Source organism: Herpailurus yagouaroundi, unplaced genomic scaffold (assembly GCF_014898765.1).
Source record: "Herpailurus yagouaroundi ecotype Mexico unplaced genomic scaffold, PumYag 166, whole genome shotgun sequence".
Taxonomy (NCBI): domain Eukaryota; kingdom Metazoa; phylum Chordata; class Mammalia; order Carnivora; family Felidae; genus Herpailurus; species Herpailurus yagouaroundi.
In genome coordinates this window covers 12,073,175-12,086,375 of record NW_024412407.1, presented here as the reverse complement: position 1 = coordinate 12,086,375, position 13,201 = coordinate 12,073,175, and the positions used below count along the sequence as shown (strand labels likewise).

Here is a 13,201-nt window from a genome sequence, read left to right as displayed (position 1 = left end):
AACCACAAATACGAAAAAATATCAATCAGTTCTTGTTATATCACAGACAATCTATCTGATAGAGAAGTGATCAATGACTGATTTATCACTGATATCCCAACCTACAGAAAAGGTACCGCCAGTAGAGTGAAACTATATTAAAAACTGTGAACTATGCACAAGGTGGGCTGGGATCAGTACTGACAGAATACCAGCTATTTGTGTAGGTATGCAGTTTTTATAAAAGAGGTTAGAATTACTTGCCTAATCCATATATTGCTTTAGACCTCAATGTATATAGCTAGAAATCAAAAATATACCTCCCAACTTTGATTATTATCAGAATGGTCATAATATCTTTTCTACACAAAGAAAATACTGAATATATTTTCTACCTTAATATAAGCTGTTGCAGGAAAAAGTGTTTACATTTCTTCAAGACACTAATAACATCTGAAATGATCATTTCTAAGATTTCTAACACTTGCTCAATTAGTATGCATATCTGAGCAGTATGTTTAGCATCTTGAATAGCATGAATATGCTGACTTAGGGTGCAATACAAAAAAAGTTAATTTTAGTTTAAGAAAAAGCCAGATAGCCAAGAGATTGACTTTCCCACTAAGATTAACCAGAAAACTAATTAATATTACATTTGTCACTGCCTCAATCTGAAATATTCAAACTCTCAACATTGTAGGGAGTCAACGTTCATCAAGAATCTGAGAGTAAAAGAAACAGCCTAAGAAATTATCTATAATTTAGGGTCATATTCAATCTGAATATCTAGAATTATCTGAATAAGCCATTACTTGTTACCATTTCAGCAAATTATAATTTTAAGTTAGCAGAACTTAAGGGCAGGAAAATAACCATAAAATTTGGAGAACCTGATTTATAGTTCAAGTCCATGAGCTCTATAAAAACTTAGTAAACAATATCTTTCATAGATGTGACTTATTATAAATAACTATTTTTTAAAATACTACTTTTAATCACTTTATTTTTTTAATGTTTTACTCATTTATTTTGAGACGGAGTGGCAAAGAGAGAGGGAGAAAGAGAGTCCCAAGCAGGCTCTGCACGGTCAGTGCAGAGCCCTACAGGGGCTCAGTCTCATGAACCCCAAGATCATGACCTGAGCCAAAATCAAAGGAAGGACCCTTAACCAACTGAGCCACTCAGCACACCTTATTTTTATGTCTTATTTTCAGAGAGAGCAGGAGCAGGGGAGAGAGAGAGAGAGAGAGAGAGAGAGACAGACAGGCTCCATGCTCAGCACAGAGTCTAACATGGGGCTCGATCCCATGACCCTGGGATCATGACCCAAGCCGAAATCAAGAATCGGATGCTCAACCAGATGACACCCAGTACCCTTAAGTTTTTTTAATTTACATGAAGTTGTGGTATGCTTATATATCCTCTGTGTTCCAAGGATACTTTAAAATTGAGATTCAATGGCATAATGTTTAAGAGCCTGGTTCTGAAATAAGTCTGCCTGGAGTGCAATCCTGCTCTGATACTTAAAGTCTCATTTGTCAGTGAGAAGCAATATTGTGAGGAGTGAAAGTTGTGAACATGAAAACATCTTAACACATTGTGTTATACATAACAAGCATTAAAGATTAATAATAAACTATTATTTATTTTTGAAGTTTTTCAGATAATTTAATATATGAAAAAGCTGAAAGCTACTAATTTGTGAAGATAACACTAAAATTTGATTTAGAAATGCATTCTTATAAGAGTTTGTCTCTGTCATTCTGTAATATCTATTTTTTTTAGCCTCATGGTTTTACATATAACTCTTTTTTTTATTTATTAGCATGTCTGAGAAACTTTCTAGAAGATGTTGATTTGTCAAGATTTTTGTAAAATCTCAAAATAATTTGCAAACTTGATTTTCATATACATTTATTATCAAGTATGAATGTGCCATCTTTAGTTTTAAGGCACAGTTTTCTAATGAATAGAAAATTCGTTACAAAAGAAATTGTTACAAAAAATTGTTACAAAAGAAATGAGAGTTATGAGTAAAGAGAATAACATTTGTTTATCTTTCTGTATACTGCCTTTAGAAATTCACAGGATTTTAATGTTAATTATCTCAGAACCCCACCCAATCACACATATAATAATGAAAGCATTGCAAATGCTGTTAATTAATAAGCACCCAAACCATTATGAATCAATTACTCCAGCACCAAGTTTGATACCCAGTGGGTGTTCAATAAACATTTGTTGAATTGAAATGAATTGACACAACAAACTTGAATTGAGCCTCCTGTGGTTGTTCATTCCTCTTCACAATCTGCATTTTATACAGAAAGCAGCAAATTTACTAAGGGAAATCAATGTCATTTAATTGACAGAGTCTAGCTTAGCCAGTCATGATTAAAGAGGATGGTATTTTCTTGTATTATTGAAATTACACATAAACCCCTTACAAAGGGATTCTGATGTATGTAAAGTATTTCAGCTAGGATTCACCAAGTATTATGATAGTCCCATCCTTACTTTTGCTATTTTTTTTCACAATTTTATTTTTTTAAATTGACACCCAAATTAGTCAGCATATAGTCCAACAATGATTGTAGGAGTAGACTCCTTAGTGCCCCTTACCCATTTAGCCCATCCCCCCCCCAAACGCCCTCCAGTAACCCTCAGTTTGTTCTCTATATTTATGAGTCTCCTATGTTTTGTCCCCTTCCCTGTTTTTATATTATTTTTGTTTCCCTTCCCTTATGTTCATCTGTTTTGTCTCTTAAAGTCCTCATATGAGTGAAGTCATATGGTATTTTTCTCTAATTTCACTTAGCAAAATACCCTCCAGTTCCATCCATATAGTTGCAAATGGCAAGATTTCATTCTTTTTGATTGCCAAGTAATACTCCATTGTGTGTGTATGTGTATATATATACATATACGCACACCACATCTTTATCCATTCCTGTATCGATGGACATTTGGGCTCTTTCCATACTTTGGCTATTGTTGATAGTGCTGCTATAAACATGGGGGTGCATGTGTGCCTTTGAAACAGCACACCTATATCCCTTGGATAAATACCTAATAGCACAATTGCTGGGTCGTAGGGTAATTCTATTTTTAGTTTTTTGAGGAGTCTCCATACTGTCTTCCAGAGTGGCTGCATCATACTGTTTTCCAGCTTGCGTTCCCATGTAACATCTATTTTTTTAATGTTTATTTTTGAGAGAGAGAGAGAGAGAGAGCGCGCGCGACAAGAGTGTGAGTGGGGGGGAGGGGCAGAAAGAGAGGGAGACACAGAATCTGAAGCAGGCTCCAAGCTCTGAGCTGTCAGCAGCTGTCAGCTGTGTGATGCTGGGCTTGATCTCACAAACCACAAGATCATGACCTGGGCCAATGTCAGATGCTTAACCGACTGAGCCACCAAGGTGCCCCATATTGTCATTTTGAAATAAAATGGGACTCTGAAGTCCCAATTTGGAAAAAAACTAAAAGCTACTTGGCTTATTTCACCTTTGTTTTGCTCAATTCTAGAGTAGACAACTAGCACTAGCCTTGAAGATGGCCCTGATGAGCCTCGTTATCTCTTGGCATTCACCCCTTGTAGAGTCTCCTCCCACACTCAACAGTGCTGATGTGTGTACCCAGAAGAATACTGCAGAAATCACTAAGTGGGATTTTTGAGGGTAGGTCATAAAATTCACAGTGACTTCCATCTTGTTCACTCTTGGATCACTCAGTGTGGGAGAAGCCAACTGTTATGTCATCAGGACACTGAAGCAGGCCTATGGGGAAGTGCAAATAGCAAGGAACTAAGGCTTTCTGCCAACAACAGCCAGTGTGACTACGCCATCTTGGAAGCAGATGCTGCAGCTGAGTCAAGCCTTCAGATGCGGCAGCCTCATTTGACATCTTAATTGCAACCTCATGATAAATCCTGAGCCAGAACTATTAAGCTAAGCTGCTCCAAATTCTTGACTCACAGAAACTGTGAGCAAATCTTTTGGGATGGTTTGTTAAACAGAAATATATAATAAATCTGTTTGCCAAAAATCCATGTGAAAAGAGTGATTTCTGGTATGGGAAGGAGGAGCACAGATGAGACAAAGAGGGAGAATAGGAGTACAGGTAATTAAAAAGCGAATAGAATAGGGACACCTGGGTGGCTCTGTCAGTTAAGCCTCGAACTTCAGCTCAGGTCATGATTTTGCAGTTCTTGAGTTCAAGCTCTGCATCAGGTTCTTGTGCTGACAGCTCGGAGCCTGGACCTTGCTTCAGACTCTATGTCTTCTCTCTGTCTAACCCTGCCCTGCTTGTGCTCTGTCTCTCTCTCAAATAAACATTAAAAAGAAAAAAAAAGTAATATATCAATGCAAAGTGTTCAAAGTGTTTTTGACTATCATTTCTAGGTTTCTTTTTGTTTTGTATTTTGAGAGAGTGAGACAGCAGGGGAGGTCAGAGAGAGGGAGAGAAGAGAGAGAGAATCCCAAACAGGCTCTGCACTGTCCGCACAGAGCCTGACGTGGGGCTCAAACTCACGAACCATGATATCATGACCTGAGCTGAAATCCAGAGTCAGCCGCTTAACCAACTGAGCCACCCAGGTGCCTAAGATGATTTTGTTTTAACTTTTTTTTAGCTTATTTATTTTGAGAGAGACAGAGAGCACAGCAGGGGAGAGGCAGAGAGAAGGAGAGACAGAATCCCAAGCAGGCTCCGTGATGTAAGCACAGAGCCTCATGCGGGCTTGAACTCACGAACCTTGAGATCATGACCTGAGCTGAGATAAAGAGTCAGACACTTAACTGACTGAGCCACCCAGGCGCCCCAGTTTCTAAGGTGATTTTAATTTTCTTCTTTGTCCTATCTCTATTTTCTACACCTTTAAAAAATGTTTTACTTTTTGAAATAAAAACAGAAACTTTCAAAGTATTCATATGTATAATTTTATTATATAATACTTTACTTGCAAATAACTGAAGGTCAATTGTTAAGATCACTATTCACTTCAAAGCTTCACCTATATGCAAGATACTGTGCTAAATCCAAGAAGGGGCTAAAAAATGAAGACAATATGGTTCCTAACATCATGGAGCCTCTGTTTTAGTGGGAGAAACAGACGTGAGGGATCCAATAATGGCCTAGAACATAGTATACTCTCAGTAAATATTTGTTGAATAAATATGAAAGGTAGGACACACTAAAAGAGCACACCTACAACTGGGAGAGTCAGAGTGGAAAAGAAAAATGTTAGAGAAGCCTTCCTGAAGAGCTTATACTTAAATTGCACATTAAGTTGCAGAATTTCAACACATGGGACTGAAAAGAAGGGCAATTAAGACAGAGGGAGCAAAGGGGCACCTGGATAGCTCAGTCGGTTGAGCGTCTGACTTCAGCTGAGGTCACGATCTCACAATTCGTGGGTTCGAGCCCCACATCAGGTTCTGTGCTGACAGCTCAGAGCCTGTTTCAGAGTCTGTGTCTCCCTCCTTTTTCGCCCCTCCCTTGCTCACACTCTGCCTGTCTCAAAAATAAAACATTAAAAAAAAATAAAAAAGAGGGAGCACTATGAACAGCCACAATGTCAAGAGGATGCATGGAATTTCCAGAGCATTTTCAGAAACCCATAATTAGTAAATAAGCTAGCATTGCTAGAATACGGATATTATAATAGGGAACAAAGATGGAAAGGCAAGTTGGAACCAGGATATGGAAAGTTGTGACTTATATATTAAGTTGCCTGAAGTCTGGATTTCTTTTGAAGGAATAGGGAGCTATCACAAGTTCAATCCATAAGGTATTCTATTTTTGCATGTGTTTGAAATGTTATTTAATAAATAAAAAGTTTAAAAAACAGAATCCATTTTTGAATCCTCGCTGCTGATAATGAAAGGTGGTCAGACTTGAAATAAGGAAACCAATATGAAATTATTACCATATTTGAGAGAGAGAGAGAGAGACGATAAGTGTCTAAAGTAGGGCTCTGGGGTTTAAATGGGCTATGTGAGAGAATGTGAAGAAAACCACTCAGGAGTCTAATTGGATCTGGGGCTCTTGAGACAGAGAGGAGGAGGCTTTGAGACATCAAGGTTTAAGGCTGGATGATTAGAGGCATGATGATGCCACAATAGCAGAAACATATTTAAAGTCTGCTATTTAGCCTCGTGTATGTATATATTTGAGTGCGTGTATATGTGCACATATGTACACATATACATATATACATATTATCTATAATCTGTTAAATGTTATACACATTATATATTATAAACATTATATATAATGTATTTGTAGCAGATATAAAGTCCTTAAAAATTTTACTTTCCTGGTTATGTTTCTCAGGCTACTATTAATATCAAATGGAATTTCATGAATATTAACTGGGCATATATGCTACAGATAGGGAAGGTAAGCAAACCCACACTAAGTATCAGAGGAAAATTAACCTAGTATAAACACCTTTTGTCGATAATTCATATACAAATAGTCAGTCCAAAACAAACAACAGGATCAATAATGAATATATAACAGTAGCACATTCTTTCAAAATAAAATTAGTTACATTTAACTTTGAAAGTGTTGGGGCGCCTGGGTGGCGCAGTCGGTTAAGCGTCCGACTTCAGCCAGGTCACGATCTCGCGGTCCATGGGTTCGAGCCCCGCGTCAGGCTCTGGGCTGATGGCTCAGAGCCTGGAGCCTGTTTCCGATTCTGTGTCTCCCTCTCTCTCTGCCCCTCCCCCGTTCATGCTCTGTCTCTCTCTGTCCCACAAATAAATAAAAACGTTGAAAAAAAATTAAAAAAAAAAAAAAAGAAAGTGTTAGAACACAAATCTTGAGCAAAACTGCCTGTTTTAATTTACTTTTGTCATTTTCTTTAGATTTTTTCTACTTAAGATGCCTGTAATCACAAATTTCATTCTAATTTAAAAATTTTTTTTTTTTTTTTTTTTTGGAGAGTGAGAGAGCACACGTGAGCACAAGCAGGGGAGAGGCAGAGAGAGACGGAGACACAGAATCTGAAGCAGGCTCTAGGCTTTGAGCTGTGAGCACAGAGCCCAATGCAGGGCTCGAACTCACAAACCATGAGATCATGACCTGAGCTGAAGTCGGACACTTAACCGGCTGAGTCATCCATGTCCCCCTAAAAATGTCCTTTTAAAGATAGCTCTTCTTATAGTTTGAAATATTTTTAAATTTAAACCTAATAACACCAATCACTGCTAGCCTACTTCTTTATGATCATATTATATATTATATTTTCTATGTATGTATATGTATATTACATATTACTATTACATTTTCACAATTAAGAGTCATAATCAACAAATGACTATCTTTTATCTGCTAGTAGATGATTTAATTCAGCCTGCGTTAAGTTCTCCAAAATTTGGATCGATGACTATTGAAATTTATGACATAATACCATATTTCTTAGAAAAACCACATTCTGAATAAACATTCATGTTTGCTAAGACAGACTTAGCTCTAAGCAGTTAAATTATATCACAAACCAGTAAGTAAACAACTTGGTTTGTACACAAGTGAGCTGAATTACTTTAGAATTAATAGGTCATAATGACATATTCCAAAATAACTGAAAAGGGGAAGTTAAGGTTTAACAGGAAATAAAAAGAAACATGCAACAAAAAGAGGCTCACCTAAAGAAGAGAGGACAAAACTCCAGAAGAGATTTCTGCTTCTGAACAGAATGTCCTAATTTAGGAAGGACAAATATCGTCTATTCTCATTATATCTCAGCCAAACACAAGTGAACTCCCAGCTTCTCTTAGGGAATGAGGATAGGGGGTTGGGCAAAGTAGGTGAAGGGGAGTGGGAGATACAGGTTTCCAGTAACAGGGTGAGTAAATCACAGGGATAGAAGGTACAGCATAGGGAATACAGCCTTGTATGGTGACAGAACGGTAGCTATATCTGTGGTGAGCACAGCATAAATACAGACTGTGGATAGCATAAACATAGACTTGTGGAAGCACTATGATGTATACCTGAAACTAATATAACACTTTGTGTTAACCAATAAAATGAAAAAAAGAACAGAAGTGTATTAGGCTCCCCAAAGGGGGTAAATAAAAAGAAACTTGACAAGACTACCTTTTTAATCTCATATAAAATATGTGCTAAATGGAAGCTATGTGCAGAAATTTTTGTTTGACAGGTCACAAATATAATTTACTAAAAAAACAGTGCTACTGAGTTAATACAGACCAACAATGACCACAAATTAGCACAGTTCTTTGAATAACCTGAAATTCCTAAAAAAAGGATTTTCTTAACATAGAATTTACTAAATTATCAGAGTTATCAAATATATTTAGCAATTCACTGGTATGTAATTCAATGCAAATGAAAAGATACCACCATTTTAATATTCAAAGTTATATGCAGTCAAACGGAAAATATAAGACCTGTGCATTTTATTGTATGTTGATTATACTTTATTAAAAAATGAAATGTAGCAAGATCTTAGTTATGAGTAACTGAGAATGAAGGGCTTATATAAAATTTATATTCCAGCTGACTAAAGCATACATTTAAAAATTCCAAATGTTTAAATTCTGTTCCTATAATTTGTTACATGCTTCACTGTCTTAGTAAATAGTATAATGTATAAAAGCTATGAAAGGTGTCTTACGTGTGCCAAAGATCAATCTAAGCTCTACATCCACTATTTCATTACAAATTCCTTTTCACATGATGAGGAAACTAAAGCTCAAAATGCTCAAGAAACCTGCCATGATCATATTCCAAGTCACATTCAACCCTCGTCTGCCTGATTCTAAAGTCCATACTTTATTTTTTTTTCTCAGCCTTATTAAGATGCATTTGACAAAAATTATATACAGTTAAAGTGTACAACGTTGTTTTGATACATGAGTATACTGTAAAATGGCTACCATACCCAAGCTAATTAACATATCCATCAGCTTTTTTTGTTGTGGTGGTGAGACCACTGAAGATTTATTCTTTTAGCAGATTTTAGGTATACAATACGATATTGTTAACTATAATCACCATGTTGCACATTAGATTCTCTAGAACTTACTCATCCTGCATAACAAACTCTGTACCTTTTCACCAACATCTCCCAGTTTCTCCCACTCCTCAGGAGCCACCACTCTGTTCTGCTTCTTTTGAGTTTTGGTGTTTTTTTTTTAATGTTTATTTATATTTGAGAGAGCCAGAGAAAGAGCATGAGTGGAGGAACGGTAGACAGAGGCAGACACAGAATCCTAAACAGGCTCTGAGTTGTCAGCACAGAACCTGACGGGGCTCAAACTAACTAGCCGTGAGGTCATGACCTGAGCTGAAGTCGGATGCTTAAGTGACTGAGCCACCCAGGCACTCTGAGTTCATCTTTTTTAGATTCCACACGCACATGAGATTATGCAGTATTTGTCTTTTTACAGCCATGCTTTCTACATGTCACAATGCTGTGCAGTTGTGATAAATCATGAGCCACCATTCAGAACTTCATACAACATGTCTCACCAACGGGGAGCCATTAAGATGTTTTGGCCATCTCCTCTTACATGAAAGGGCAGTTCCAGGATGCTGTGCCATTCTAACTGGTAATTCTTTTGTCTCCTATCTTGTTATCAGTTACCACTGCTTGGTATATCTGTTTTTGGCAACCTTAAATGATCACATTCACAACTCCCAATCCCAAGCTACTTCTAATTTAATATCTACCACAACCAAAGAAGAATCAAAAGTTGCCAAGAAGATCCTCTCAAATTTGTGGTCATGTTTTGTTTTATTTTATTTTACTTTATTTTTTTAACGTTGATTTTTGAGAGAGAGAGAGAGAGAGAGAGAGAGAGCAGGGAAGGGGCAAAGAGAGAGGGAGACACAGAATCCAAAGCAGGGTCCAGGCTCTGAGCTGTCAGCACAGAGCACGATGCGGGTCTCAACTCATGAACCGTGAGATCATGATCTGAGCCAAAGTCCTGAGCCAACGTCGGATGTTTGACTGACTGAGCCACCCAGGCGCCCCAGTGGTTGTATTTTATAAAATAATTGTTTTGTATCACTGTAAAGGACAACATAGAAAACTGCATAAAACAGAATAAAGTTGCAATTTTTATTTATCTTTTTATATTTTTTTTTTAAAGTTTATTTATTCTGAGAGAGAGAAAGTGCATATGAGCAAGTGGGGAAGGGGCAGAGAGAGAGAGGGAGAGAGAGAATCCCAAACAGGTTCCATGCTCAGCAAAGGGCCTGACATGGGGCTCGATCCCACAACTGGGAGATCACAATCTGAGCCAAAACCAAAGGTCAGACACTCAACCAACTCAACCACCCAGGCACCCTGAGGTTTTTGTTTTGAGGTTTGAGAAGGTTTTGTGATTTGGTTTCTGGGTCCTGCTTTTGTTATTAACTTACAATTTCATTGTAGAGTATGTGGTTGATAATGTTTCTACTTTTTTTTTCCAGTTTTCTTTCTAGTACTTATTTTTTTTAATAAATTAAAAAAATTTTTTTCAATGTTTATTTATTTTTGAGAGAAAAAGAGAGACAGAGCATGAGCAGGGGAGGGGCAGAGAGAGAGGCACAGAATCCAAAGCACTCTGAGCTGTCAGCACAGAGCCCAACGCAGGGCTCAAACTCATGAGCTGTGAGATCATGACCTGACCCAAAGTCAGATGCATAACCGAGTGCCCCAGGCACCCCTCTAGTACTTATTTTTTTTTAATGTTCCATGGGAAATTGAAACGGTGCTTTTTCTTTTTACAATAAGAGTATATTATTTCAGATTTATTGATTATATGATTCATATTGTCTACTTATTTATCTCTGATATGACAAGGACTAAAGACATTAGAAAAATTTTTTTAATGCTTTATTTATTTTTGAGACAGAGAGAGACTGAACATAAGCAGGGGAGGGGCAGACAGAGAAGGAGACACGGAATCCGAAGCAGGCTACAGGCTCCAGGCTCCAGGCTCTGAGCTGTCAGCACAGAGCCCAACGCAGGGCTCAAACTCACAAACCACAAAATCATGACCTAAGCCGAAGTCAGATGCTTATCCGACTGAGCCACCCAGGCACCCCTAAAACACATTTTAAAGTCTCCCATTACTGCTGTTATTTCTCTCCCTCCTTGGATTTAATTTTCACTTTGCATATTCCAATGCTTCATTTTTAAAAAATAAAGATTTGTAGCTGTCTTTATATTAGTAACTATATCTTTGACTATTACAAAGTGCTTCTCTTTCTCACCTGGTGTTTACTACTTTTAATTAGCTTTGTCTAGCAATACCATCCACTGATTAATTTGTTTATATTTGCCTAATATCTTGTTTTCACTATATCCATTTGCTCCCAACCTTCTTAGTAATTTTGTTCCAGATGTGTTTCTAATAATATTCATTGTATAGTTGAGTTTTGTATTCTACCTAATCTGAGTCTTGCTTAATAACTGAGCTTATGTGGTGGGCATTTATTGCTTTAACAAGCACACGTGGTCTTCTTTTTGTTTTCTGGGGTTTTTTTCTTTCCATGTTTATTTTTTTGTTTTCCATTTTTTGTTATACAGTTATTTCACACATTAAACTAATGTTTACCGAGCACCTACTAGGCACCAAGCGCCATGCTTGGTGTTATGGCAAACAAAAAAGTGTAATGGCAAACAAAAAAGTTAGCTACATAATACAATTACAAACTGTGGTTTTGTTCTTGCCTGTCCCACTTGAACACCATGAGCAACTGCAACAGGAGTGAGGGTAGGTAAGGCCTTCAAAGATGACTGCTCACATGATCCAACATGCTCTTATTTAAATAATGCAAAGGAGGGGCGCCTGGGTGGCGCAGTCGGTTAAGCGTCCGAACTTCAGCCAGGTCACGATCTCGCGGTCCGTGAGTTCGAGCCCTGCGTCAGGCTCTGGGCTGATGGCTCAGAGCCTGGAGCCTGTTTCCGATTCTGTGTCTCCCTCTCTCTCTGCCCCTCCCCCGTTCATGCTCTGTCTCTCTCTGTCCCAAAAATAAATAAATGTTGAAAAAAAAAAAATTTAAAAAATAAATAATGCAAAGGAGTCGCCCCAGTAAAAGACTGGGAGAAAGACGCTATGTGGTAGAAAGTAAACACTGAGTGTACAAAGGCAGCAAAGAACTTGTTGCCTTATAAAAACTGAAAGTTTGTAACACTGGGAAAATACTGAAGAACTGCCTGAGATCAAGAGGTAGGCAGGCCGGATGCAGTTTATAAATAGGCCAAGTGAAAGAATCTGAATTTTATTCTACATTCAATAGGTATCTTGAAATACGTTTAAGGAGAGAAGTGATTTCCATCATATTTCCATTTTAAAACTAGAGAATGATGGGGCGCCTGGGTGGCCCAGTGGGTTGAGCGTCCGACTTCAGGTCAGGTCATAGTCTTGCAGTTCTCGAGGTTGAGCCTCACACTGGACTCTGCTGACAGCTCAAAGCCTGGAGCCTGCTTCGGATTCTGCTCCTTCCTCTCCCTCTGTCCCTGCCCTGCTTGTGCTCTCTTTTTCTCTCAAAAATAAATAAACATTAAAAAAAATTTTTAAACTGTAGAGAATGAACTAAAGCATAATATATTTGGAATTAGAGAGATGGAGTGGTACACTATTAGAATGGTCCAGACAAGTGATGATGGTGGCTTGGAGTAGTTGGCAAATGGTGGAGATAAATAGAAGTAATGACACCCAGAAATTTTAATCAAGGTAGTACTATCACTCTTTCTCTTCTCCTTTCCCCCAACTTCGGAGTTTTACAGTCTACTTTTAGTTCTATTGAACATTACTTTCACATATAGTATAATTTGGTTGTTTTCATAATAAAGACATCCCTGTTCAGTAATTATTTATTAAATATATATTGCCACCAGGCAACATTCTAGACATGAGACTACAGCAAAGAAGAAAATTCTTATCCTCACAAAGCTTACAAGTTGTGGAAAAAAAAAATAAAACTAAGCCTTCCTTATGTATATGATTGTGTCCTACTATTATATTCAAAATCAGTAATGTTAAAACATTATTTTGGTGTAATTCATTCATTCACTCAACATTTACGAAATAACATCTATATACCAGGTCCTATTCTACAGGTATACAGAAATACCCCTCATGGAGCATACCTACATTCTAGTAAAGGCAGACAAACATATACATTTTATTTATATACATGTGTGTGTATATACATATACATATACACATACGTGCATATACACACACACATATTATTATTA

General features: G+C 37.4%; 1 protein-coding gene across 11 annotated transcripts in view; it reads right to left on the bottom strand.

The window, feature by feature from the left end:
* YAF2 (YY1 associated factor 2) overlaps positions 1-13,201 on the bottom strand; it is a 76,458-nt gene that overhangs the window by 20,455 nt on the left and 42,802 nt on the right. Inside the window, exon 6 of one of the 11 annotated variants that reach the window (XR_005794464.1) lies at positions 1,877-2,290. The exons of the other annotated variants lie outside the window; for them this stretch is intronic. The gene's annotated coding sequence lies outside the window, so the exon portion shown is untranslated. Of the gene's footprint in view, positions 1-1,876; positions 2,291-13,201 lie in introns of those variants that run through there. 11 annotated transcript variants of the gene reach the window in all.